Source organism: Myotis daubentonii, chromosome 5, assembly GCF_963259705.1.
Source record: "Myotis daubentonii chromosome 5, mMyoDau2.1, whole genome shotgun sequence".
Classification (NCBI taxonomy): domain Eukaryota; kingdom Metazoa; phylum Chordata; class Mammalia; order Chiroptera; family Vespertilionidae; genus Myotis; species Myotis daubentonii.
Window position 1 is genome coordinate 103,036,527 of NC_081844.1, and position 24,516 is coordinate 103,061,042.

Genomic DNA, 24,516 nt, shown 5'->3' on the forward strand with positions numbered 1-24,516 from the left:
GTCTACAAACTCCTCTCTGCTTTTCCAGCTCAGAGCTGTTTTGTGTTCCCTGTCAGTCTCTGCCCTCGTGGGCAAGGACACTGATTGAGTTTCATTGAGATTGCTGTGGTCTGAAGGATCGGTCTCAGCCATTTTCTGGCAAGCCTCCCATTCTTTGGGCAATAGCATGCCCGTCTGTGAAATGGGCTGGAGATCTGGTTGACAATGTAACACTGCCACCTTTGGAAGCTTTCAGGTCATGGCTATGAAAGTTTGAAAGAACAACAACAAAAATTGTAATAGACAGTTACCTAATGGTTGTCTGCAGGCTTTTCTCTGTAGGCCTGCGTTCAGAAATGTTTGAAACATACCAAACCGTGCTGCCTGTTGGTTATCATTTATAAGAGCACCAGAAGAAAGTGCATTTTAATGGCAGAGAGAAACGCAACAGTTCTAATAAACAAAACTCCATTTTTATAACCGAAGTGACCTGAAGGAATGCGAGGAATTGATTGATCGAAGGCTGTGGTGCTCGGGTGCAAAGTCACGGCTTCATGTTTAATTTAACAAAACATTAAACATTTCATGTTTAATTTAATGAAACATTAGAGCCCTAGGATTTGTCACTTTCATGACAGAGCGTCAGAACTGTGGGATAGTCTCGGGATGTATGTTCCTTCTGCAGAAGTCATGGGTGACAGCGGATGTGATTCACACCCAACGACTGTTCTGATGGGCAAAAAAGCAAGTAAAACAGCACCAACAACACATTAGGCACACACTCCTAGTGTAAAATTTTAGGGGGTGCTATTTAGGCAAATAGCAGGCATTTAGGCAAATCTATTCACATTTAGCATCAGTGCAAAGGCAGTCGCAGGTCTACCTTTTTGCTTCTGAGAAGATGAGCACAGGGATCTACAGGACAAGAAAAGCTGGAAGGTTGGGGCCATTTGTCAGGTGGTAAACTTTTAGTAAACCCATGTGGATTTTTAATGAGCTGTTTAAGAAGGTGAGGTGAGATGTTCGGGGGAATGGAGTAGATGTATCAGTGAGATAAAGATGGTCACCAGGGGAGAGAGGAGGCCCTGTGCCCTGCGTGGCTTGCCAGGTTTGTTTTTTCCTTCATCTGGAAAATGTGACTGGATGTTGAGAGTGCTGTTTTGCCGTTGGCTTGTGATGGAAAATTTCCTTTTTTTGTATTTCAAAGTGCTGAACCGTGGGTCTGCCCTACCTCCCTGTCTTTATTGCAGATCGGCGGGGCTCTATTTTCGTCTGATGCTTAAAATGTTTAGCTTCTTTCAATGGAAAACACTTTATGTTTGAGCAATAAAGGCAATTGCCAATTCATAAAACATGCATGTATATGTGTACCTGTATGTATTTATACACACACACACACACACACACACACTCTCAATATATAGGCATACAACTACACACACACACACTCACACACACACACACACACACACACTCAATATACAGGCATACAACCACACACACACACACACACATTCGGCCTCCATTTTTTTATTTATCTCCTACAGCACTTCCGCAATGTTGTATAAAACACAATGTAGAATTACGCAAGTGCAGTGTTTTGTGAGGGCAGGAGTGCTGATACCTCTCCATGTTATTATACACGCCGCCTGAATGTATGGCTCCTCATATGCCTTGAAGTGGCGGCAACCAGCTGCTTCAGACAGAGATGTCATGTTAATGCAGCTCAGAGGAGCATATGGCACGAGTAAATTGTTATGACAGAGACTGACCTGAAGAGCAAGTAGTTCTTTTAACCTCTTTAAAAAAAGTGTTATAACCCCATCCTAAGTAGCAACAGATACTTTATTTAGTTGAATATTTTTTATAGAATAGTTTATTGATTTTTAGAGAAAGGGGGAGAGAGAGATAGAAATACCAATGTGAGAGCACAACATGGATTGGCTGCCTCCTGCATACCACCTACTGGGGATCGAGCCCGCCACCAGGGCATGTGCCCTTGACTGAGGAATCGAACCAGCAGCCTCCTGGTGCATGGAACGACGCCCAACCAACTGAGCCGCACCGGCCAGGGCTAGTTGAATAATTTTTTAAACTCTGCCTAGAGTAGGTTTGCATTCTGGAATGGGGGTGCAGAAGAGTGCTCTGGACTGCTAGGGAGCCCTGTTCCCTTAGGGCGGGGCAGGGGAGTGGGGAACCCCATCTCCACCATGGCAGGGCGGGTGGGTGGATGGTGCCCTGCTTACTCCTCCAGACCTGTTCTCTCGGCCTCCGGGTCTGAGGTCTGAGATCAGCAGGGTAGGACCTGGCTTACCTTGAACAGGTGGGGCTGGCACCCACAGGCTCCTCCCCTTCAACTCCAGCATGCTGTCCCTAGATCCAAAGGTGGTCCCAGCTGCCCTGTCACATGGCCTGCAGCCTGCGTGACCCCTCTGTGACCACTGCCCTGACCTGTGGGTGGCCCAGAGGTGGCAGAGGTGGATGGTAGCTCTCAGCACCATGAAAGCAAATGAGCCTTAGTCCCCACCTTCAGGAGCTCCTTCCTGATGGGGAAGGGCTGCTAGTAGACATGTATAAAGCATGGTCGTTGCTGCTGGTGCTCGGGCCTGAGGTGGCCGTGGGCACAGGTGGATGCAGAGGGGCGGGCAGCCAGTCCTCAGGAGGTCAGAATAGGCTTTATCGAGGCCGTCATTCAAGAGAAGTAGCCGGAAGTTTCTGCTGAAAGACATGGGGCAGGGCCTTCCAGGCCCAGAAAACAGCAAACCCTTGGCAGACCAGGGATGTTCAGGTGCTGAGTCCAGTCAGGCCAGGACACAGGCCACAAGGAAGGCAAAGAATGGACTGGAAAGATGAGCAAGTCCCTCCACCCCCCGGCTGAACAGCTTTCCACACTTCCCAGTCCTCACTGTGGAAGTAAGGAAGACGCTGGGCGTAGCAAAGCCACAACGCAGGGGTATGGGAGCCCTTCTGAGCCTTACAGTATCCATGTCTGTCACTGTGTGGCCCAAACAATTAAATGGGGATTGAAGGTCCCAGATGGAGCCTGGGGCTGCGACTTCACAGCCTGTGCAGATGGACAACAGAGTGCCTGATGACTGACTTGCTTCAAGTTTTTAGAAAATTTGAAAGAGGAGCTTTTGGTGTATACGTAAGCAGGGTGTTTGGAGATAAATTTCCTCCAAAATTCTGTAGTTTTCAAGTGTTCCCACTTGAAAAATCCGGTTGGGTGGGGGGGTTATATCTTGGACTTACATTTGTGCACTTTGGAGGGGTGTGTGTGTGTGTGTGTGTAAAGGTATGTGCATTGGGATCCTTCCCACAGGCAAAGCCATCTGTCTGAAGAGTGGATGCTAATACCCATCCACCCTGTGGGAATACTGTTAAGGATGAGGCCTATATATACAGTGGCCAAGATACGAGCTCAGACCCTGGTTCCACCACCCAGCCAGGATGTCTGTCATCTGCGGGCCTCCTGGCTCAGGCTCCCATTGACTTCCCAGTGCGGCTCCCAGAGCTCCGAGGGCCAACGGTCTAACCATTGAGCCCTGTGCCTGTTCTTTCTCTCCACGCTCACCCACTTGAGTTACTCGGCCCTTTTCCTGGGTGTGTGCAAACAAAAACATCACAAACCAGCAAACACAGAGACAAACTCATCCATCCAAGACCTTCTGGGTGGAGCAAACTGCTGAAAGTTTGGGGAAAGGAAGTTTTCCATACCAGCATTGAAGTATTTCAGATGGAGCATTTGACACCACCTTCTTAAACAGTCCCTGTAACTCAAGGGAGCAAAGCCACTAACATCTGTCCACTGGAGCTGGCTCCCTGGCAGTTCCTCCCTCTCTCTCTCTCTCTCTCTCTCTCTCTCTCTCTCTCTCTCTCTCTCTCCCTCCTCCCCCCCTGCCCCCCCCCCCGTCTCCCTCTCCCCGCTCTCTCTCCCCCTCTCGCCCGCCCTCCTCCCGCTAGAAATGCAAGTGTTTCTCCCATTGTATTTATGCAGAGCAGCTCAGCACTGCCAGCCCCTGACCCCAAGCCTCATCAGTACACTGCTGGACAGCAGCCAGTCTATTCAGGGCTTAGCCTTTCTCTCCTTCCCAACAGACCCAACAAGAAAAGACAATGGTTTAGAGATGTATTCCCTCCTCGGATGTGAACAATGCCATTTCCCATCACCAAAGCCCAAAGCCCCAAGAGAGAAAAAGTTGTGTTTTGTTTTAAAAGGTTTTCTGACACCTAATACTATATCATGCTTCTCAGTGTCCTTCCCACGTGAATGATTGATTGATTGATTGATTGATTGACTGATCTTAGAGGCAACATTGTGAAGGGTAAGAGCACAGATGCTGGTGTTTACCGCTCACTACTGTGTGACTCAGAGTACATTATAGTCGCCCCTTTTCATCCGTAGGGGATAGGTTCCAAGGCCCCCAGTGGAGGCCTGAAACCAGGCATAGTACTGAACCCCATACATACTATGCTTCTTACTATAATAAAGTTTAATTTATAAATCAGGCACAGTAAGAGGTTAACAACAATAACTAATGATCAAACAGAACAATTATATCCGTACCTTGTAATAAGAGTTATGGGAATGTGGTCTCTCTCTCTCAATATCTTGGTGGTTTGTACTCACTCTTCTTGCGATGATATGAGATGATGAGATGAAGTGGCATGAAGGACGTCCACGTTGTGACGTAGCATTAGGTTATAGAAGGGTGACTTCCAAGCTCCATTGACCTGACAACCCACACGGCTCCCAAGGGGCTAATGGGCAGGGAGCGTAGAGTGTGGATATGATCGACAATGGGATGATTCACGTCCCGGGCAGGATGGCACGAGATTTCATACTCAGAATAGCGTACAATTAAAAATGCATGAATTCTTTAGTTCTGGAATTTTACACTCAGTATTTTGGACTGCGGTTGACTGTGGATAACTGACACTATGGAAAGCAAACCTGCGGAGAAGTGGGGGCTCCGGTACCTGAGTTCTCGGAGCTCCAGGTGAGTGAGAGATCATTGGGGCACCTCCCCGGTAGGCTCCTGATGTGATTCAGTGAGACAATGCATCCAAAGGCACTGACCACAGAAACTGGTTCATGCAATTAGTTCTTTGTCTATACTCAAGTTCATCATTTCATTTTTTAAAATATATGTATATTGATTTCAGAGAGTAAGGGAGAGGAAGAGAGAGATGGAAACATCAATGATGAGAGAGAATCATTGATCAGCTGCCTTCTGCACGCCCCCTACTGGGGATTGATCCCATAACCCAGGCATGTCCCCTGTCTAGGAATGGACCCGTGACCTCCTAGTTCATAGGTGGACACTCAACCACTGAGCCACACTGGCTGGGCATCAATTCCATCATTTCATTTTGATCCAAATTTCACGATTGCATTTTTCCTTCTATTTCCAAAATAATTTTAGCGTAAGTTGGTAGGGTGCTGGGACCCTGGCATAGACCAGGTCACCCCTCACACCACTGCATGGAAATTGGCAGAGTTACCAACCCTCCTCCACCTTCAAGACAGAAGGGGGCAGTACAGCCACCTTCCCACAAGCCGGCTTTGGGGTTAGTGTGCATGTTTCTCTCCAGTGACCTTCTTCCTGCTGCTATTTTGAGCAGACAGCTGACCACCCAGGAGTGATTCCGAACACCTGGCTTCAGCATAATGTTTCTCCCAAGCAGAGCATTGCTGGAAACACACACACACTCAGAGTCATCTCATCCATCTTCTGCGGCGCAGAACCCAATTGTTCACTCTTGGTTTGAGTCCTCCGAAGGCAGGGCTGCTGGGGGGACAAGGAACAATTATTACAACTACATTTTAATCAACTGTTCCAGTAACAATATTGAACCTAAAAGTTACTAGCTACTAGTTAGATCCTGGCTTGGTGCATAACGGGCACATCAGTCACTCTGTGGTGATTAACATCTATTCAGAACAGAGAATGTATTATGGGCACTAAATTATCATAGAAATTAATGCAGTCTTTTTTAATGGGCTTAAAATATGTTAATAAATACAGTATTCCAGCACCTGAAGTCTAAGGAACCAAAGTCATTAAAGATGGATATAATTATATTTATTATTGCTGAGATCTAGGTGCGGGGGGGGGGGGGCAATAGTTTAATGAGCATGAATGAAACAGTGGTTCTTTATATAAAACTTCTAACCTAAAGAAACTGTTCCCTTTGAGGAGTTATTTCATAGAATAGTTGAATGAGAGAACTATATAAGAAGTAAATCAGAGACAGTAATTTTCTAACCTCTGGGCAATGAATTTCAGAGGTCCACTAGGGACGTTGTAAAACTCTCCACCCTTTTCCCATTGAACTTGGCATGGGATTCAGCTACCCCCACTCTACCTTCACTTTCCTCCACCTTCCCACCCATGCTCCGCCCAAAAGCCACTCCCTCCTTCCAGTTTCTCAGACATACCCAGCTCTTTCCCACCTCAGGGCCTTTGCACATGCTTTTACCCCTGCATAACACTTACTTTGCCACACTTCATTAGTGCATTGCCAGGCTTTGTCTTAACCAAACCTTACTTATTAGCTAATTTAACCCTAGGTTCTTTCTCATCCCCATTTTGCAGGCAGAGAAGTAAGTCAGAGAGAGGTTAAGTGCACTTCCCGAGATCCTGCTGGCTCAAGGTCTTCCGTTCACCGAGCTCTGACGCCCCTTTGGAGGGTCAGCTACTACCAGCCCTCAGAGCTCAGCTCAGATACCGTCCCTGACACCTTATCTAAACTCACCCCTGCCACCACCACCATCTCTCTGTCCGGATCCAGCTTACCCTTTGTAGCACACACTAGCACAATTTGAAACGTCTATATGTACGAGTATTTTTAGTTGACATTTGCCTTCCCCAGCATTATCAAGTCCACAAAGGCAGCAAGTATTTTTATTTGACGTGATATCCCGAGTCCTATTAAAGTAACTGACATTTAATAAATACTGAATAAATATTTGTTTAATGGATCCTTGAACTCATGTTCACCCTTTGCTGTCTGTAGCCAGAATAAAATGATCTTTTTCATCTATCTGTCTTTTCAGTGGATGAAATGTGTGTGTGTGTGTGTGTGTGTGTGTGTGTGTGTGTATATGTATATATGTACTGGTATATATATATGATATCATTTTTTAAAAATTTTTCATAAGGAGAGGGTAACTTTATTTTGGTGATGAAATATTTTCTTAGTCAATGGATGTGGAAATGACAGCTTAGTAGAACCATTTCTATATTAAATCTGGGTCCTTGTGCATAGAAGGTTGGCACTCATTTTGAGTGTAAATCCTATTTGACAGGTAAGGACCCTGAGAACCGGGAAGAGGAGAAGCCACTTGCTGGCAGGGAGCTGGTTAGGAGATTGGAGTTCAAGAGCAAACCTGTGCTCTTGGCTAGTGGCTGCGTGTTGTTGCTGCCCATCCCCGAGGCTGGTAGCATCAAGAGCAACCCACTGGAAACAGCAGCTTTTCTGAGAATGTTACTGAAGAATGTTGTGCTTGGGCGTGGTAGATTGAAGCGCTCTTGTTTTCTTAAACCTAGGAGGCGTTCGAGGCGAAAATTAAGTGTCTGCGTGTCCTCCTTGTGGCTTGCATTTGGAATGCTATTTCCTCTTATGAGATGGAGGAAGGAAAATAAACAAACACACATGGTGTGGAATTAAGGACGGAGATCTCAGAGGTGCACATCATGCCTAGAGTGAGGTGCCAGTCTTAGAGGAGCCACCACGTCTTCCCGGCGGCCGCCAGCTTGCTGAGCGCACAGGCTGGCTACGCCAAGCCCCAACACCTCAATTCTTTACAGTGTAGGGGCCGTGGACCGCACTGAGCCTCTGATTAAAGTCGTGGGCTCTGTGCCCAGAGAAAAGGACTCTGTGCAAACATGAAACATTGTTCAGATTATTCAGGGCACTTATGGACACACCTTTGTCCATTATATGAATCTCCAGGGGCCTATGGATTCCAGTTTAACAAACCCCGGTAGCTCATAGCCCATAGTAATAGTAATTATAATAGCTAATATTTATTAAACTCCCATTATGTGTTAGACATCGGACTAATTTTATATATGTCACACACACACACACACACACACACACACACACACACGGGACCCTGAAAACATGGGTTTGAACTGTGTAGATCCATTTATATGTGGATTTTTAAAATAAGTATAATAAATGTATTTTCTCTCCCATATGATTTTCTTAGTAACATTTTCTTTTCTCTAGCTTACTTTATTGTAAGCCTATAGTATATAATACAAATACAAAATATGTGTTAATCCACTTTTATGATATTGGTGAGGCTTTTGGTCAATAGTAGGCTAATAGTAGTTAAGTGCTTGGGGAGTTACATGTCAATTTTCAACTGCATAAGGTCTTGGCACCCCTCACCCCCACACTGTTCAAGGTTCTACTGTGTGTGTGTGTGTGTATTTTAACTTAACACTCAAGCTTTAAAATTGTTCCCATTGTACAGATGAGGAAACTGAGGTTCAGAAAAGCTAAAGAAGCCAGAAAGTATTGGAGCCTGGATCAGAACCCAGGTGATCCAACGCCACAGCCACAGAAAGGCAGACCTAGGCCGCTTGCATAAAAGAGGCTTCCCCCAGCTTGCATAATGCCGTGGTCAATCCCAGGGTAGAAAGTAAAGGCAGAGAGGGACACTGTCCAAGTGTCAGAGAGGACTGCAAAGGGCCAGGGACACCATACGCCAGGTCCTTCAGGTCCTCGTGGAGCGAGGATGAGAATGGCTTCGGGTTATATCCTCTTCCCAAGAACTGCCCCTGACTTCCACCATCCTGGGGGACAGGAGTGCCAAGGGCTGGGGCTGGAGCTGTCTGTTCTGGTGATTTTATTGTAGCCATATCCAGATTACTTTCCATTTGGGAACATCTATTGTCAAAGGGGCAGATGGGTCCTCTTGGCATATGCAGAGCCAACTGGATCGTCAGCACACTTTATAAAGGCTGTGAGTGTGAGGCATGTCCAATTGCTTCTTGCTTTCCCTGAGAAACTGAACAGGCAACCCGTTAGAGGCTGCGTGAGAATGTTCCTCTGACCATGTTTGCTTCTTTCTTTTATTAAAGGAAGCAAAAGTCATGTTTACTTCGGTATGGGTTATGTGTATCAGCTTAGAACTAATAACATAAATAGATGAGTATACTACTCCGTGTTTCTTGATCATTCATAGGGTCGTTTTATCTTGTAATTAATTCCCTCAGTACCTGCTTGGTCTCGGCCCCTGGCTGGGTGCTGAGATGAAGAGGTGAGTCCCATGCAGCCCGTGGCCGCCAGAGGCTGGCCCTCTAGATGGGGCGGGGCAGGGCGTGGCAGGTGTGGTGCGCCTGGCGCAGTGAGGAAAGGAAGGTGCAAGTGGCCGGCTCACGCTCAGAAGTTTGGGACTGGTTCAGGGATGGACGTAGAAAAGCAGCTTAGGAGACGATAGTCCCTAAAACAAGGCATCAGAATCTCCCAGAGGCTTGTTGAGACAGACTGATAGGCCCCACCCCAGCTCTGATTCGGTGTGTTCCAAGTGGGTCCCCAAATCTGCATGTCCCACAAGTTCTTGGACACAGGCAACGCTGCCGGTCCAGGAAACACATGTTGAGAACCCCTGCCTTAGTCTTTCTAGAGGCAAGACGAAACAGAAGACACTTCCCCCCTCATTTAAAACGTCCCATTTTAGCCCCTCTGTCCTGCTCTGTGTTGTGAGTTTCCTTAGGAAAGTATGTGCTCTGTTGTCTGACAGGTACCTCTGTAGTATTCTGTGACCCTGACCTTCACCTCTTGTAGGGAAGAAGAGCAGGATGCTAAGAAAAGTGAATTACGGGCTGTGTAAATTCTTACAGCTGTGAGCCAGGCGGGGTCGGGCGGGCTTGGGGGGAGTTTGCCCTGAAGCCAATGCTATGGTCAGCATTGTTTCTCACAAAGAAAATCTGGGCCTGTGGGTGGACAATGGAATGAACGAACAAGGTAATCAAATTTCAGACGCACCCCCGCATCTCCTCAACCATCTCAGACCCGATGGGGCCAGCATTACATTCCTCAGGGAGTGAAAGAGGATCAGGAGAGAAGTCTAGAACCCTGCGGTGCTGCCCCCTTTCCCTAAACAGGGTCAGTTTTTTACCAAAGGCGACGAAAAATGGGAACTCATGTCAGGAAACAATACCAAGTCCTTGCGTTAATGATTCTTTCTCTGTTCTTTTATTCGTTTGATCCATGTTGCCCAGGAAATAAGAACCTTGTGGACAGAAAGACCATCATTTGTCAATCCTTTGGCAGCAATTTTCCCAACAGCTCTTCCAGCTCTAAATGCTTTTAAGCATCTGTCAGTATCATATAATAGCCTTAATGGGAGGCGAAAACAGCAACAGCAGCCACCACGACAACTCTCTGCTGCATAAGAATGAAGCGAGTGGCGCGCTCTTTTCTGGACCATCGTGAAAGTGATGGCGCTGTCCATACGTGGGTTTCCACGGGCAGCTGCGGCGTTATTGTTTGCACTTAGACCTTAAGTTGTCCCTAGTTTTTATGTGTAGGAATGACGCTAATTGAGTGAGAGAATGGACCAAGAACTGATATGTAATATTATAATATTACACACACATACTCACACATTCACACATCTCATCTTGGAGATGAGAGCAGTCAATAAACAGCTTGGTTCCTAATTCATTCAGGGCCAAAAATAAATGGCTTTCTAAACTGAAACGACCAAATCCAATAACTAACTGTTTGTCAGGGCAGTAATAATGGTATTTGTATCTCTTTTAATTGGCTTTAACCTTTCCCTTCATGTGTGCAGTATTAAAAAATTAAAGAGGAGAGTATTTAGAGGCATAGATTTACAGCACGGCGTGGATTACATGCTTTTAATGAGGTCAGGACAATAAACCATCCGAGCAGAACCTGCTGCCCAGTGATGAATGGCTCGCTTTTACAATAGAGAGACGGCAGCGAGTGTGTGGGCACACGCACGCCGGCAGGCACGTCCTCGGAGACCAAGTGGTTCCCCAGGGTGCTGTGGAGCTAGCACGGGGTGTTTCCAGTTACCAGGGGTTTCAAGAAATTTTCAAAATACAGAGCTTTCAATGCGCCATGTGAGAAGGGGGAAAGTTGCAGAACAGAATGCTCAGTGTTTATGTAAGATATTGATTCGTGTGTGTCTGTTTATGTATGAGTGAATGTGCAATGATGGGTGCGTGGAAGGAAGGAGGGAAGGGAGAGAGAGGGGAATGGAGGAAGGAAGGAGGGAGGGAGGAAGGGAAGAAGAAATACAGGTAATTTGGAAGGAGCACACGCGGTGTGCTAGAGCCTGCTTGCACTGTCTTCTTCTAAGCTGGCTGTGCAGCACCCTTCCCAATCCCAGCATATTCTTAGCTTAAAATTACAGATAGCGAGGCTGTTTACTCCACAAAAATCAGAAAATGCTGCAAATCTGAGCTTTCTTTTTCTGGAGAGCTCTTATCCTCACACCACTGGACACACAGCAAATCTTTCAGAGTGGTCACATCTGGGATGTGGGTTTACTGGGAGAGGGAGGAGTAGGTGCCACACCAGGGTTGGTGATGAGAAACAGGGCATTCTCCCCCTTTATTTTACGTATTTCTTTATTACTTGAAGTGTTCACAAGCATTTATTACCTTTATAATATCATTACTATAGTGTTCCTGATGGTAATAATTATTCATTTTAAACATTATTTTTAAAATCCACAAATGTTGCTGAAACTTCTTTAAAACATAGAAATAGAATTAATTACGTTTGCTTTCTAAGTCAGGTGCAACGTATTTATACACCGAAAGGAAAACAATTTGGATAACCAATAGCATCAAATGATCAGGGGATGGGAGACCAGCCAGAAGAATTGTCCTTGGGTCATGAGAGCTTCCTCAAATCTCCCAAATCAAAAGGAAAACAAAAACCCACGAGTGGTTAATGTAGGTCAGTCTGAGCGTGGAGGGCTTGCGGTTGGGTCCCGTCCCACAGCACATTCTAGTGAAGACAGTCACGTGGTACCTCCAAAGCGCATCTCCTCATGTTGTCATTGACCCAAACCTTATCCCAGCCTTGACCTAATCAGCAGCCCTGAGTTGGCAGTGGAAGCATTGCTAATGAAGAGAAAAGCACTCCCCTCAGAGTAACAGAGCTGTAGTCCCACAGAAAATGTACCATCCCGTCTACGTGGGCCAGCCTCTCTCTCACCACCACAAGACATGCTGATACTTCCTTTTTGTCACTTGGGGATGCTGAGACCTCTAGTCCAGTGGTCGCCAACCTCTTGGACCTCATGGACCACCAGTGGTCTGCGAACCACCAGTTGGCGACCGCTGCTAGTCACTCCAGAAGGGGCAAGGTAAAGAGGGCTCATTGCTTCTCCCTCCCTTCCCCATCCTTGTCATGTATCCTAGTTGTTCTGTCTCCATGACAACCACCTCCAGGTGATACCCTACTCCTGATCTAATTTCTGTTATTTCCTAGGATGCTCCCAAATAAAAGTCCCATTGCAGAAGCCCTTACCTGATTGTTCATGAAAAGAGATGCTTGATATTACAAACGTATTCATTCACCCACAGATATTTCTACATGCCAGGCACTGGGTTAAGTAAGGTGACACAGTGACAAACACATCAGACAAGGACCTTGTTTTCATGGAGTTGAAATTCCAATAGGCAGAGACAGACAGAAATAGGTTGACCAGTAAAAACACCAGAGTGTACCATTTTAAAAACATGAAATGATGGTGGAGGAGGGGGAGATGGAGAGTGACAGGTACTTTATTTCCTCTACTTAGGAGGGCCTGGAAAGGCAGTCATTCCTGAGAAGTACACTTTGAACTTAGATGTGAGTGACAGGAAGTCTGTGTATAGGTCTAATTTCAAAATGTATGTCCTCAATGCTCTTTTTAAATGGAAATTACGTGGCTCCCACTCAAGGTGCACCCACTTCTAAGACCCGGGTCCAGTGAAGGCCAAGAGTGTAGGTGCTTTCTCTCCTTCCTGGTCACTGTTTCACAGCAGGCCCAAGCAGTGTTCACTGCACCAAGTACTTTTGGGAAATGTTCAAAATTGGGATCGTTTGTGTATGCGTGGCTGATTTCATGTTCTTACACAGCCCTGAGATTGCTTACTGGTCAGTGTAGTGGACAGCCTCGTTTCCACGAAGGAAAGAAAGAAAAAAAGGCAGTCATAAGCTGAGGTGTCATCAAATGTGACATCTCACAGTTGTGAGTGTCTGTACAATTTTATCAAAGAGACCATGTATTGGAGGAGAATATATATAGACTTTGGATCAAAAAACATCTGGGTTCCCTTAGCGTAAACTTGGGAATATAAGGTTGCCCACTTCCTTGGGTGATGGTGAAAACTGAAGAAGAGCATGTGTGGTCTGTGACGTGCCTGGCTCAGAGTAGCCTCAAGCTTCCTTTCAGAGAAGTTTCTGAAAATACCGCTGAACTGTGACCGACCAGAGTGAGACTCCTGTTGCATAGGGTGTCATTCTTTTCTGTTCATGCCTCAGTCTTTCTGGTGGACACAGAGATGCACTTTGGGACTTGAAGTTGTAGGGAAGTTTTCCTGATTGGGCAAGAAAATTGAGAATGTGGCTGTCATTCTTTCAGCAGGATCTATAACAGAAGACAAAAGGCTTTACCCCCTGGGGACTCAGCAACGGAAAAATCCATGCTTTCGTCTTGTACTTATTTAAGAGTTACTCTCTGCCCTTCCCCTACCCTCTTCTCCTTCTTTCTTGCTTCTTCTAGTCCTTTTTTCCTGAAGCACCAGAAATCAAGCTTGGAACTAACTGGTCAGAGTCCTTGAACCACACCCTATGTGCAGTGCGATTGATACCACAAACTGCATTGCCTGAGAGTAGAATTGTAACAACATGCCTGAATGTATTCCTAGGGGTAGTGGAGCTTGCATCCTATATAATAAAAGGCTAATATGCAAATCGACCGAACGGCAGAATGACTGCTCCCTATGACGTGCACTGACCACCAGGGGTATAATTAGCTCAGTGACATTCAAAAGCGGCAAGATTCTCAATGCAGGAGCTTCCCCCTGGTGGTCAGTGCACTCCCACAGAGGAAGCGCCACTCAGCCAGAAGCCCTGAGCCAGGTTCACGGCTGGCGAGTGCAGGGGCGGTGGTGGGAGCCTCTCCCACCTCCATGGCAGTACTAAGGATGTCCGGGGAGTGGGCCTAAGCCCTCAGGCGGACATCCCCTGAGGGCTCCTAGACTGTGAGGTGGGGCTGAGGGGCACTCCCCCCCCCATCCCCATGCACAAATGTCGTGTTCTGAGCCTCTAGTATGAATATAAAAATAAACAAATCAAAAACCTTGGGAGAAAAATAAACATGACAGAGCAGCAAGGTAATGTTTCTATGTTTTCACCTTTAATTGACTAAAAATATCAATGCAACATATTCCTTGAATAGTCTGCCCAGCCCCCTCCCCTCATTGTAATGGGAGCAGGGAGGTGGTTGGGAAGAATAATCACTGAATGGATGAAACAATGCTTACCCCTGGGAAGGCCAAAGGAGACGTCTAGAAAGAGCTTTATTTTCAGCACATTCACATTGTTTGATTTTATTTTGGAATAGCGTGCACTCCATTTGTAAATTAAGTGTATACCTTTTGAAAAACTGACGAGGGAGAGGGGAGAGTTACTTTCCACACAAGATACTTAACATTGCTTTTAAGTAACTTTTATTAACAAGTGACAATTACTTTTTTATGATACATTTAAGATAGTGAATTATGAATGACTGAAAATCCCCTCCAGCCTAATTGAGAACCATTATGTCTGGTAATTGCCACTGATTTCTGCAAACAGTCATTTTTCTCTGGCCTATTAACATAATTTGAATTTTTAATTGCCCTTCATAATTGTCTATTGGAGTTAACAAACAGTCCTATTCACTGAAGGGTTTCAGACCAGGCCCTACCCCCAGAGGACTCACACTGGAAACCTCTAAGACCATCAAGTGGTCACTTGAGGACACGAATAGGACTTAGTGGGTTGTCAGATTGAGGTGGCAGTCACGGTGACAAATGTGACACCTTTCAAGGACCCACCCCGTCCTGGGATGGTACATTTTCAGACTTCTGCATCCTTGGGTTGCCCATTTTGCTTTGACGCTACCTCACCAAAAATTTAATTAATTAACTAATTAACCAACTAACTAAAAGGAAGACTGTCACACTTTTCACAATTTCCATCAGAATTTTTGTCACAATGCCTTATCTATTGCACTGTGATGAGGGTGAACACTCTGGAAGAAAAGAGCATGTCTTACTGTGTCCACTTCCTGCAGGATTTGTAGTATAATTAGCGCAGTGACATCCAAAAGTGGCAAGATTCTGAGTAAAGAACCTATATTTTTAATTAAATTTATGTTCATTTTTTGAAAGTTAAATTCAGAAAGGTACAAAGAGAAAAATATAAAAAAATTAACTATAATTCTACTAATAATAGAAAATAGTATATTTTTACGGAAGTGCTCACAAGAGTGATAGTGTTTATATTTTCTCACGTGGTTTAATATTATTCTAAATATTATTTCTAAAGACTACAAATGGTTCAAAGTATGGCTTCCCCTTTGGTTATTGAAGTATTCCACATCTGTTGGACATTTGCTTTCTCAATGTTACTGTGATAGTCAGCTACCTTGCGTATTCTGTATGCATCTGTGATAACTACCTCAAGAATATGCCCTAAAAGCTGAATGATTCAAGGACATGAACAAAAAAGTTGTGCTTCAATGTACACTCTCTCATTAGTGTATGAGAGTGCTGAATTTTTCATACTTTTCCCAGCATATGCTATTAACATTTATTAAAATACTGGTCCAGTTGCTCACTTTTTAAAAATAGCATTCCATCATTCTTTAAAGTTGAACTTCTTTGATCAATAGTGAAGTCATGTTTTGCCATCTAATTATTAATGAGCACGTGGATGTGTATTTATAAGTTCCATGTTTACCACGACTCTGGCCATTTTTCTTATTGACACAGTCAAGATTTTTCATTCTTTTTTTTTAATTTCTGGAGATAACTCTGCCTCAAGGCCACCAGCTCATTGGTGCCAAAAACCCACAGACTGTAGAACGGAACACACAGCTAGCTCTGGTGCTGTCTGAAGGAGGGTTTGGTCTTTTGCTGCCATCATCATGCCACACTCTTACGCATTTGCAGTGGGTGGGAAGGGATCACTCATCTCTCAAAGTAACACATGAAACCAAAAACCTAACTGCCCCGGGGGCCTCTATGTCTACCTTCCACCACCCAGGGCCCCCTTGACCCTTTGGTTCCCCTCAAAAATCCCAGTGAAGCCCTTTGGGAACCTGCACCTAATTTTGAATGAGGTACATAGGAAGTGCTCATAAGAGATATAGACTTGAGCTACTAGTCTGAAATACGGAATCACAAGCAATTCTCTTAGTACAGGTTGGTAGTGTCTGAATTAAAACAGTGCAATGGTCAGCAGTTCCAATGTGAACATCTGATTATTAGACTCAAACCTGTTTCCGAAGCTGGGAGCTGCAGGGTCTTTTTAAGTACCCTTAAACAAAGCTTCCAGCTGCGATATTTACGGGATTCCCCACAGGCAGCCGATATGCTGATGTGGGAGGAAGTCCAAAGCGGAGACATTTGGCCCAGCTTGAAGATGATCAGTGCTGTTTGTATGAATGTGTTCAAAATGGCTGTGATTCTTCATAACTTTTCGGACAAGTTCAATGGGAACATCAAGGAGGGGCACTCAGCTAATTCCTGCGTGGAAGCTCCCAGCACCCAGTGTCTGCTTGTGACCCTGAGGGTGGCATTTCTTATAAATAAGCAACAGTTAGATATCATTCCAGACACTTTCCATGCTTTCAAGTCCAAACGAACAATCTTATTCCCCTCACCTCCCCCAAGAAACTCAGTGATAGTGCTTTTTCCTGTGATTCTCAACTCAGCCTGTTTGGGGCAATCTTTATGGGGTTTTTTGTTTTCATTCGTTTGTTTGTTTAATATTTTAATTTAACTTATTGTTTTAAGTTTATTTTCTCTTGTTGACATTATTAGTTTTTGCAGAGGAGACACTAGAAAATCTGCTTTCTTCATCTCCTCGACAGAGAGAATGTGCATTGTCTAGGTTTAAGGTAACATTCTGAACCAGGCTTTTAGCCACCAATTTGGACTCTTTCATTTCAGTACTACATGAGGACTTCTTGGAGGAGGTGTGGTTCCCTTTGAGGAAATTTATGGACACTTGATGGATGAAAGCTCAAGATCTGGAATCAGAAACTGGTTTGAAATTCTGGGTTGGCCACTTTCTAGCGTAAAGATAACTGTTGACCATGTTGTGGGTGCAGGAAAATAGGGTTGTTGTTAGAATTAAATGAAATGAGGTATATATACAGTACATACTCTGTAAATGTTTCTGTGTCTTGTCATTCTTTATAATAACATTTATTAATATTTTAATGAATATTAGTAAAACTTAACCAAAAATATTTTATTCAACCCTCAGGACATCTGGGGGTTGGGTACTTATTTATTTCCTACTTCTCAGCCACATGCTCCAGTCCCAGATGATTCTGACAGGCTCCGTCCTGCTTTTGTGCAGAAATAGAAAGAAAAAATATGGGATGACTTAAAAGATGCCAGACGAATCTTTGCCCCGAAGCCAACTGTTTATTCAGCTCATTCAACTAACAAATAATTTCACTGGTGATTTATTGTTTTCTTCAGTGAAAATTTCCTTCAAACATCCATAATTAAAAAGGGCGCAGAGCAGTAAATCGGTGAACCTGTCATATACCATTTGTTAGCATAGGAAACCGAGGTGTCGCAGCTTTTAGGAAAGAAAAATGAAGAGGTTAGCTAGAACCTGAGGTATGGATTTTTTTAACCTGACTTTTATTTTATTTATTTTTTAAATGTGTATTTATTTATTTGAGAGAGAGGAAGGGAAAGGGAGAGATAGAAACATCAATGAGAGAGAACTATCATAGATCAGCTGCCTCTTGCACGCCCCTACTGGGGATGGAGCCTGCAATCCGGGCATGTGCCCTGACCAGGAATCCGAAGGTGCGACATCTTGGTAAATGGGTCGAAGCTCAACCACTGAATTACACAGGCCGGGCAACCCAACTTTTATTTTAGAAATGAAAGACTGTGTGGGCACGTGCATGTGAGCATATGTGTATTTAAACAGTAGAGGGGAAAATATAGAAAAAAATTAATGTCCAATTAATGGCTTAATTTCCATTGATATTGAAAATATTCCCTGCATTAACAGTGAGTATAGGCAGGGTTTCTTTAAAGAAAAATAAATAAATAAAAAAGGAAAATTTTCCAAGGTTGGAGAAAAATTAAATTACTGGCCTAGCTCACAAGATGGCCTGATTTAAGGCGAGTCCAACAGATGCCTTGCCCACAAGGAAGTGCTAAAAGGAACAATATGTAAGCATCTGAGTCTCAGAGCCTGCTGGCAGAGAAAGAAAGGTGTAACTTCCCCAAAGAGTTCCGAGCAGGCATAGCAGAGTTGGGACCCCGACTTTTATGCCAAAGCAAACAGCTTTGGAATTCGAGTGTGTAACGTGGCCCAAGGATAAAATAATGATAGTTTTAAGAAGATTAAGATGATGGGAGGAATTGAAGGACGTCTGCCTTTTCTGCTAGAACTGAATGTCGCCCTTTGACAAGTTCTACACACGTGAACATGAACTTGATGCAGAAACATGTTTGTTTGGTTCATCCTGGGGTGTTGTCTACCATCCTTCCTGTCCCCACCCCGTGTGTTAACTGAGAACCTGATAAATCAGGGGACAGTCGAGCAGCCTCACAAAGCTCTGAGCGGTGCCTGGGCTCCCAGGAGAATTGCATTTGGAAGGAGACAGAGAGTAACCACAGGTAGAATCACAAGGAAGAAAAACCCAGAATAAAAGAAATATCAATAAAATATATAATACACCATTAAGGACCCCCTCGAGATAAGATACTCAGTGTCAGGGTCAAGATCACAAATGAATTAATGTAAAAAAAAAAATTGGTCTATTGCACTGTGTCAGACTGGGTTGAAAACCCTGTCTGCCCAGGGAACTGCCCCTCGGTAACCTCTGAATGCTGAGAGAGACCTTGCAACGTTGCTTTTCTTCTCACAAAACACCCAGTTTGTCGGAGCAACCGTGTGCCACCTGGCAAGACCCCTCATTCATTTGAAGAGCAGTTGACTTTGATGTTATAATTGTTATCCTCATTTTTATAACTTTTCTGTTTTGATGCCACTTCAAGATTACAGAAATAGTGGAAAGAAATAACCCTTCACTCTTTACCAGATTCATCAATGGTGCATATTTGCCCATTTGTCATTTGCTTTCTATCTGTTCCCCCGAGCACACACACACACACATTGTTTCTCCTGCACCAGTTAAGACTAAGAGGCCCCCACACCAATCCTCCTTCCCCCTGAAAGAGGTATTTCCAGGGGGTATTTCCTAGAAGCAAAGCCATTCCTCTTGGATTCCCACAGTGCAATTACAAAAAAGAAAACTTTAGAATTGACCTTGTGCATTACTTAATCCTCAGTCCATCTTTAAATGTCAGTTGCCCCAATAATGCCCATTCTAGCTCTTTTTCCCCCGTCCAGCATTTGCTTCACACATGGCGTTGGGTTGTCATGTCTTCTCAGCCTCCTCTAAAAAGTTTCTTTGCCTTTCTCTATCTTTTTTGATTGACATTTTTAAAAATTTCTGTGGAAGCATTTTTATACATAGCATATATACATATATATATATATATATATATATATATATATATATATATATATATATATATATATATATCGTAAGTGCACAGGCCAATAAATTTTGCCCAGATGGAGTGCGCCCCTGATACCAGTTCCAGAACCAGAAATGGAACATAAACGTGGACCTTAGGAGCCCTTCTCAGCAGTTACCTTTGATTGTACATGTTGTGTAGCCCAAAGAAATACAAATTTGTTTTGCCCAAATTCGCCTTTTCCTCCTAAAGGATCTCATGAGTATGGCTCTCAGTCATGTGGCTCTGATGGCAACCAAGACATCTCAGGCCAAGAAGGGGAGGGCGTGGTCGCTTCCTGGGCTCTAAATGAAGCCAAGTGTTCGGCTTAGCGAACATGAGGCAGGGGGAGGATATTTACATCCTCAGATCAGAACCTCTCCGACTGTCTGTGGGTGTAAGACTTTCACCTCCAATTTTTCTAGTTCTTCAGGGACCCTTTAAATATGGTCTTATTGTACCACATGGGAATCACCGTGTGATGCTGAGCTCACCCAAACTGGTCTGTGACCCAAATGACCCACCCCTACTGGTGGACAGTGTCATCAGGCAATGTCACATTGCTCTGAAAGATTCTGTCCATTGGTTGAAAGGTTCTCTCATTGGGCCTGGGGGGCGGGGGGCTCATGGACCACACACTTTGAAAAGCACTGGGCTAGGGCATTTAGCTCTGATCAGTCAGAATTCAGCTGGTTGATCCCAGCCAGCGTGGCTCAGTAGTTGAGCATTGAACTATGAACCATAAGATCACGTTTCGATTCCCATCAGGGCATATGCCCAGGTTTCGGGTTCGATCCCCAATAAGGGTCATGCAAGAGGCAGCCGATCAATGATTCTCTCTCATCATTGATGCTTCTATCTCTCTCGCCCTCTCCCTTCCTCTCTGAAATCAATAAAAATATATTTTTTTTAAAAAAGAGAATTCAGCCGAAGCCGGTTTGGCTCAGTGGATAGAGCGTCGGCCTGCGGACTGAAAGGTCCCAGGTTCGATTCCGGTCAAGGGCATGTACCTGGGTTGCGGGCATATCCCCAGTAGGAGATGTGCAGGAGGCAGCTGATCGATGTTTCTCTCTCATGGATGTTTCTAACTCTATCTCTCTCCCTTCCTCTCTGTAAAAAATCAATAAAATATATTTAAAAAAATAAATAAATAAAATAAAAAAGAGAATTCAGCTGGTTGACACCCTCATGGAGCATTTCTGATGCAGCCTGGGTTAGGTCACCAGTGCATGCCTCCTGCTCAGCACTAAGCTCAGGCTGTCCTAATACTTTTATTTCTGAGGCGACGTCATTAGCATCTACTACCCTGAGGACTCTAGGCTCCATGACAGGGAGACTCCTTCGGCTTCACCTGCCATTGTGTCCTGTGTGGTGCCAGATGCATAATAGACACTCAGTAGATAACTGTCGCACAAACCAGTGACCACATCAGTAGTGACCTCTGACAAATGATGAAACAAAATGAGATGTGGGCTCACCTGAGTAAGCCCAGTGAGATTGCGTTTGGCGTGGAAGATGGGGATCGTTCTTACTCTGAGAATTTGTGGATGTTTCGCTTGTTTGTTTCGGGTTTAAAGGGGGGAAATCCACACTTTTGAAAACACCAAACTGGGTCTTAAGTATCCATAGCAGGTGCTTAAACGCATTGACTTCTTATTAATCATTTTGAGAGCACAGAGCTTCTGTGGCAGTTAAGCTGCGTGTTACTGTTTTCGGGAAATTCTATTTGTCCAGCTGTGTTGCTTTCTTTCCTAGAGTCATATTCAGCCAGGCCTCATTTCAATGCGTATTCTTAACATCTGCAGGGGTGGGGGTGCAGAGTTATAAACAACCACAGCCGGATTTATTCAGAAAAAGAGATTATCGATGGTTTGCAGGAAAAATGAAGGTTTCCAAAACAAACCTGTGAGTAGATTGTTTTCAAGAATTCTGATAGGACCTGGCTACTTCCTGCCCCACACTTTTTTCTTCCAGGCGTATAATGATGATGACGATAATAATAATGTGTTTACCAGTATGCTTGAGTCAGTAACAACAGAAACTACCACCAAAATGTCCTGAAACTCTCTCGCCTGCAGGACATTATCTCTAGGGCCAGCACTTCAAACTGCTTACTTTGAGTTATCAAATTCTGACGATCAGGGGAATATTGTTTGTGCCATGTGGTCCTGCCTCCAATTAGGGCTGAGTTTTGGTAGACAGACAATCAGTATTTTTTCATGGAAAGACCTCTCTGTTGGCTGAGCGGATATTTAACAGTGAAGATAGATACCTGAAATATACATTTCCTCCTCACTTCTCGACTTAGCTTTCTCAGTCTCTAGGTGGCTTTAGTTATGACTTATCACTCAAGGGTGGCATTTTCGGAGAAAATGGTGGTGGGGGTGGGGGGGAGGTAGTATAAATGTAAATGTAAAAGATACAGCTCATTCCGTCTTTGAAATTGTTGGTGTGAAAAGAGCTCAGCGCGTTTTATTTAAACAAGGTCGGCTTTGACCTTGATTGACTTGCAGGAAATTGCCTGGTACAAGAGGCAAAAGGAAGTGGAGAGAAAAATGGCAATCAGCACCAAATGTTTCCCACATTGATTGACAAGCACCAGAGATGTGCGAGAGTAAGATAAATTGGCCAACAGGGCCCATCCTGACAGCTCCTGAGATGGGAAAATTGTTCTTGTTAATTTGCGGCGGGAACCTTGTCATTTATGGAATGTGCACGTGAGCGGCTCCTAATTGTGTAAACAAAGTTCAGATTCCTAGGCAGCCTCGCTCTGTGATTGGGTTTGGTAATTTTGGGATCTGAATCCCCAAGATGCATTTGTAAATGGTTTTCAAATTGGGGGAGAAAAAGGGAAACAGTGCACCTGCGTTAAGCTGACATTTTTTGACTGGAATATGGGAAATTACTGGAAGACATTTTTCATGTAATAATAAGTTTCGGACAAACGCATGTGCATAGGCTTTCTTCCCACCCATGTTACATGATCCTCTTCTGGTGTAATGGACTGATGGGCTTTATCTCACCTCAGGGTTGGGTTTGCAGGTTTCGGATATGTACATTTTATTTTAGGCATTTGGGAGTGGTCAAAAACCCTTTTATGACTTTTCTTATCAACCCCCTTCAGCATTTCTACCTTTTGCTTTCTCTTCTCCTATTTCTCTGGCATCCTATTCCTCCCCTTTCTCTCCTTCTCTGAATTAGTGAATAGCTATCAATTCCCAACCCTCTCCTTACATTTATTTCTGAACTATGTTTTGCCCCAAATAGTGGCGATCCATCTGGAAGTCAAGTTTCACCATTTTTTTCCAAATAAGATAAAAATTCATTTTTTACTCTAAGGATTTAATTTCAATTAAACCAATGATTGCAGAAGTTTTTTGCTTTTTTTTTTTTTTCTCCTCAAGTAGAAAGTCTCCCCATCATTACTTTCTCTTTCTCTGAATGTTTCAGACCATTAGTCCGAACTTGATTGGGCAGGAATGGCATTTATTTCCATTTAAAAGGGCTTTGTGAAAAATACCACTAACTTCAAAGATCTGCTCGTAATCACCCTCATTCACATCACAGCTCAGAACAGTGCATCATCTTCCCACCATCTGGGAGAAAGACTGGTCTCAAACCTCTCCGTGGCTCCCGCGTCACTGTGGGCAGACCCTTCAATGCTCGTCCTTCTGGTTTTAGGCAGTCACACCGCCGATTGCGGCAGCCTGACATTCGGAATCAAATGAGGCCATGGTGAGGCCTGAAGTGAACGGGAGAATGCTATGCACCCGCTGAATGCATTCTAGTTTTATACGTACAGGCAGACAGACAAGCATACATAGTGTTCTGTAGGCTGTAAGGCACAGAATTTATCGTTTCCAAACTAAATTTACCACCTTTAACCGTTTCCAAAACACTCTTCCCAGATATCTCATTTTTTTAAAGTTTCTTTATTATTGAGAGTGTTACAGATGTCCCCCATTTTTCTTCTCTCCTTGCCCCCCTCCACCCAGCTACCACCCCACCCCAGGCCTTCCCTGCACTATTGCATGTGTTTATGGGAAATGCTTATATGCATACTAGAGGCCTGGTGCACAAATTTGTGCATGGGTGGGGTCCAGATGGCCTTCCCCAATCAGAGCCAATCGGGGCCGACGGGGGGAAGGGGCCACAGGAGATTGGCCAGCTGGCCCTGCCTGCAATCAGGGCCAATTGGGGCCTGGCCAGGTGGGAGGGCTGGGGGGCCCTCGGGAGGTGAGCCAGCCCCACCCCTGAGGGGGGGACTGATCAGAATCGGGGCCAGCTGGGGGGAGGGAACACGGGTGGTTGGTTGGCTGGCCCTGCCCCCGATCGGGGTGGGTGGATGATCAGGGGCGGGCCAGCCAGGGAAAGGGGCTGCAGGAGGTTGGCTGGCCGTCTCCGTCCCCATCAGACTGGTTGGCCAGCCACCGTTCACATCATAGCAACCAGCCGCTCTGGTCCTTCTGGTCCTTCTGGTCCTTCTGGTTGCTTGGCTTTTATATATATAGATAATTCTTTTTTTAAAAAAAAATATGTTTTTATTGATTTCAGAGAGGAAAGGAGAGGGAAAGAGAGATAGAGACATCAATGATGAGAGAGAATCATTGATCGATTGCCTCCTACACACCTCCCTCTGGGGATCAAGCCTGTTACCCAGGCATTTTCATAAGTTGACGTTCAATCACTGGGCCACACCAGCCAGGCCATGTAA

General features: G+C 44.7%; 1 protein-coding gene across 5 annotated transcripts in view; it reads left to right on the forward strand.

Moving 5' to 3' along the window:
• TENM2 (teneurin transmembrane protein 2) overlaps positions 1-24,516 on the forward strand; it is a 402,968-nt gene that overhangs the window by 1,679 nt on the left and 376,773 nt on the right. The window lies entirely within an intron of this gene.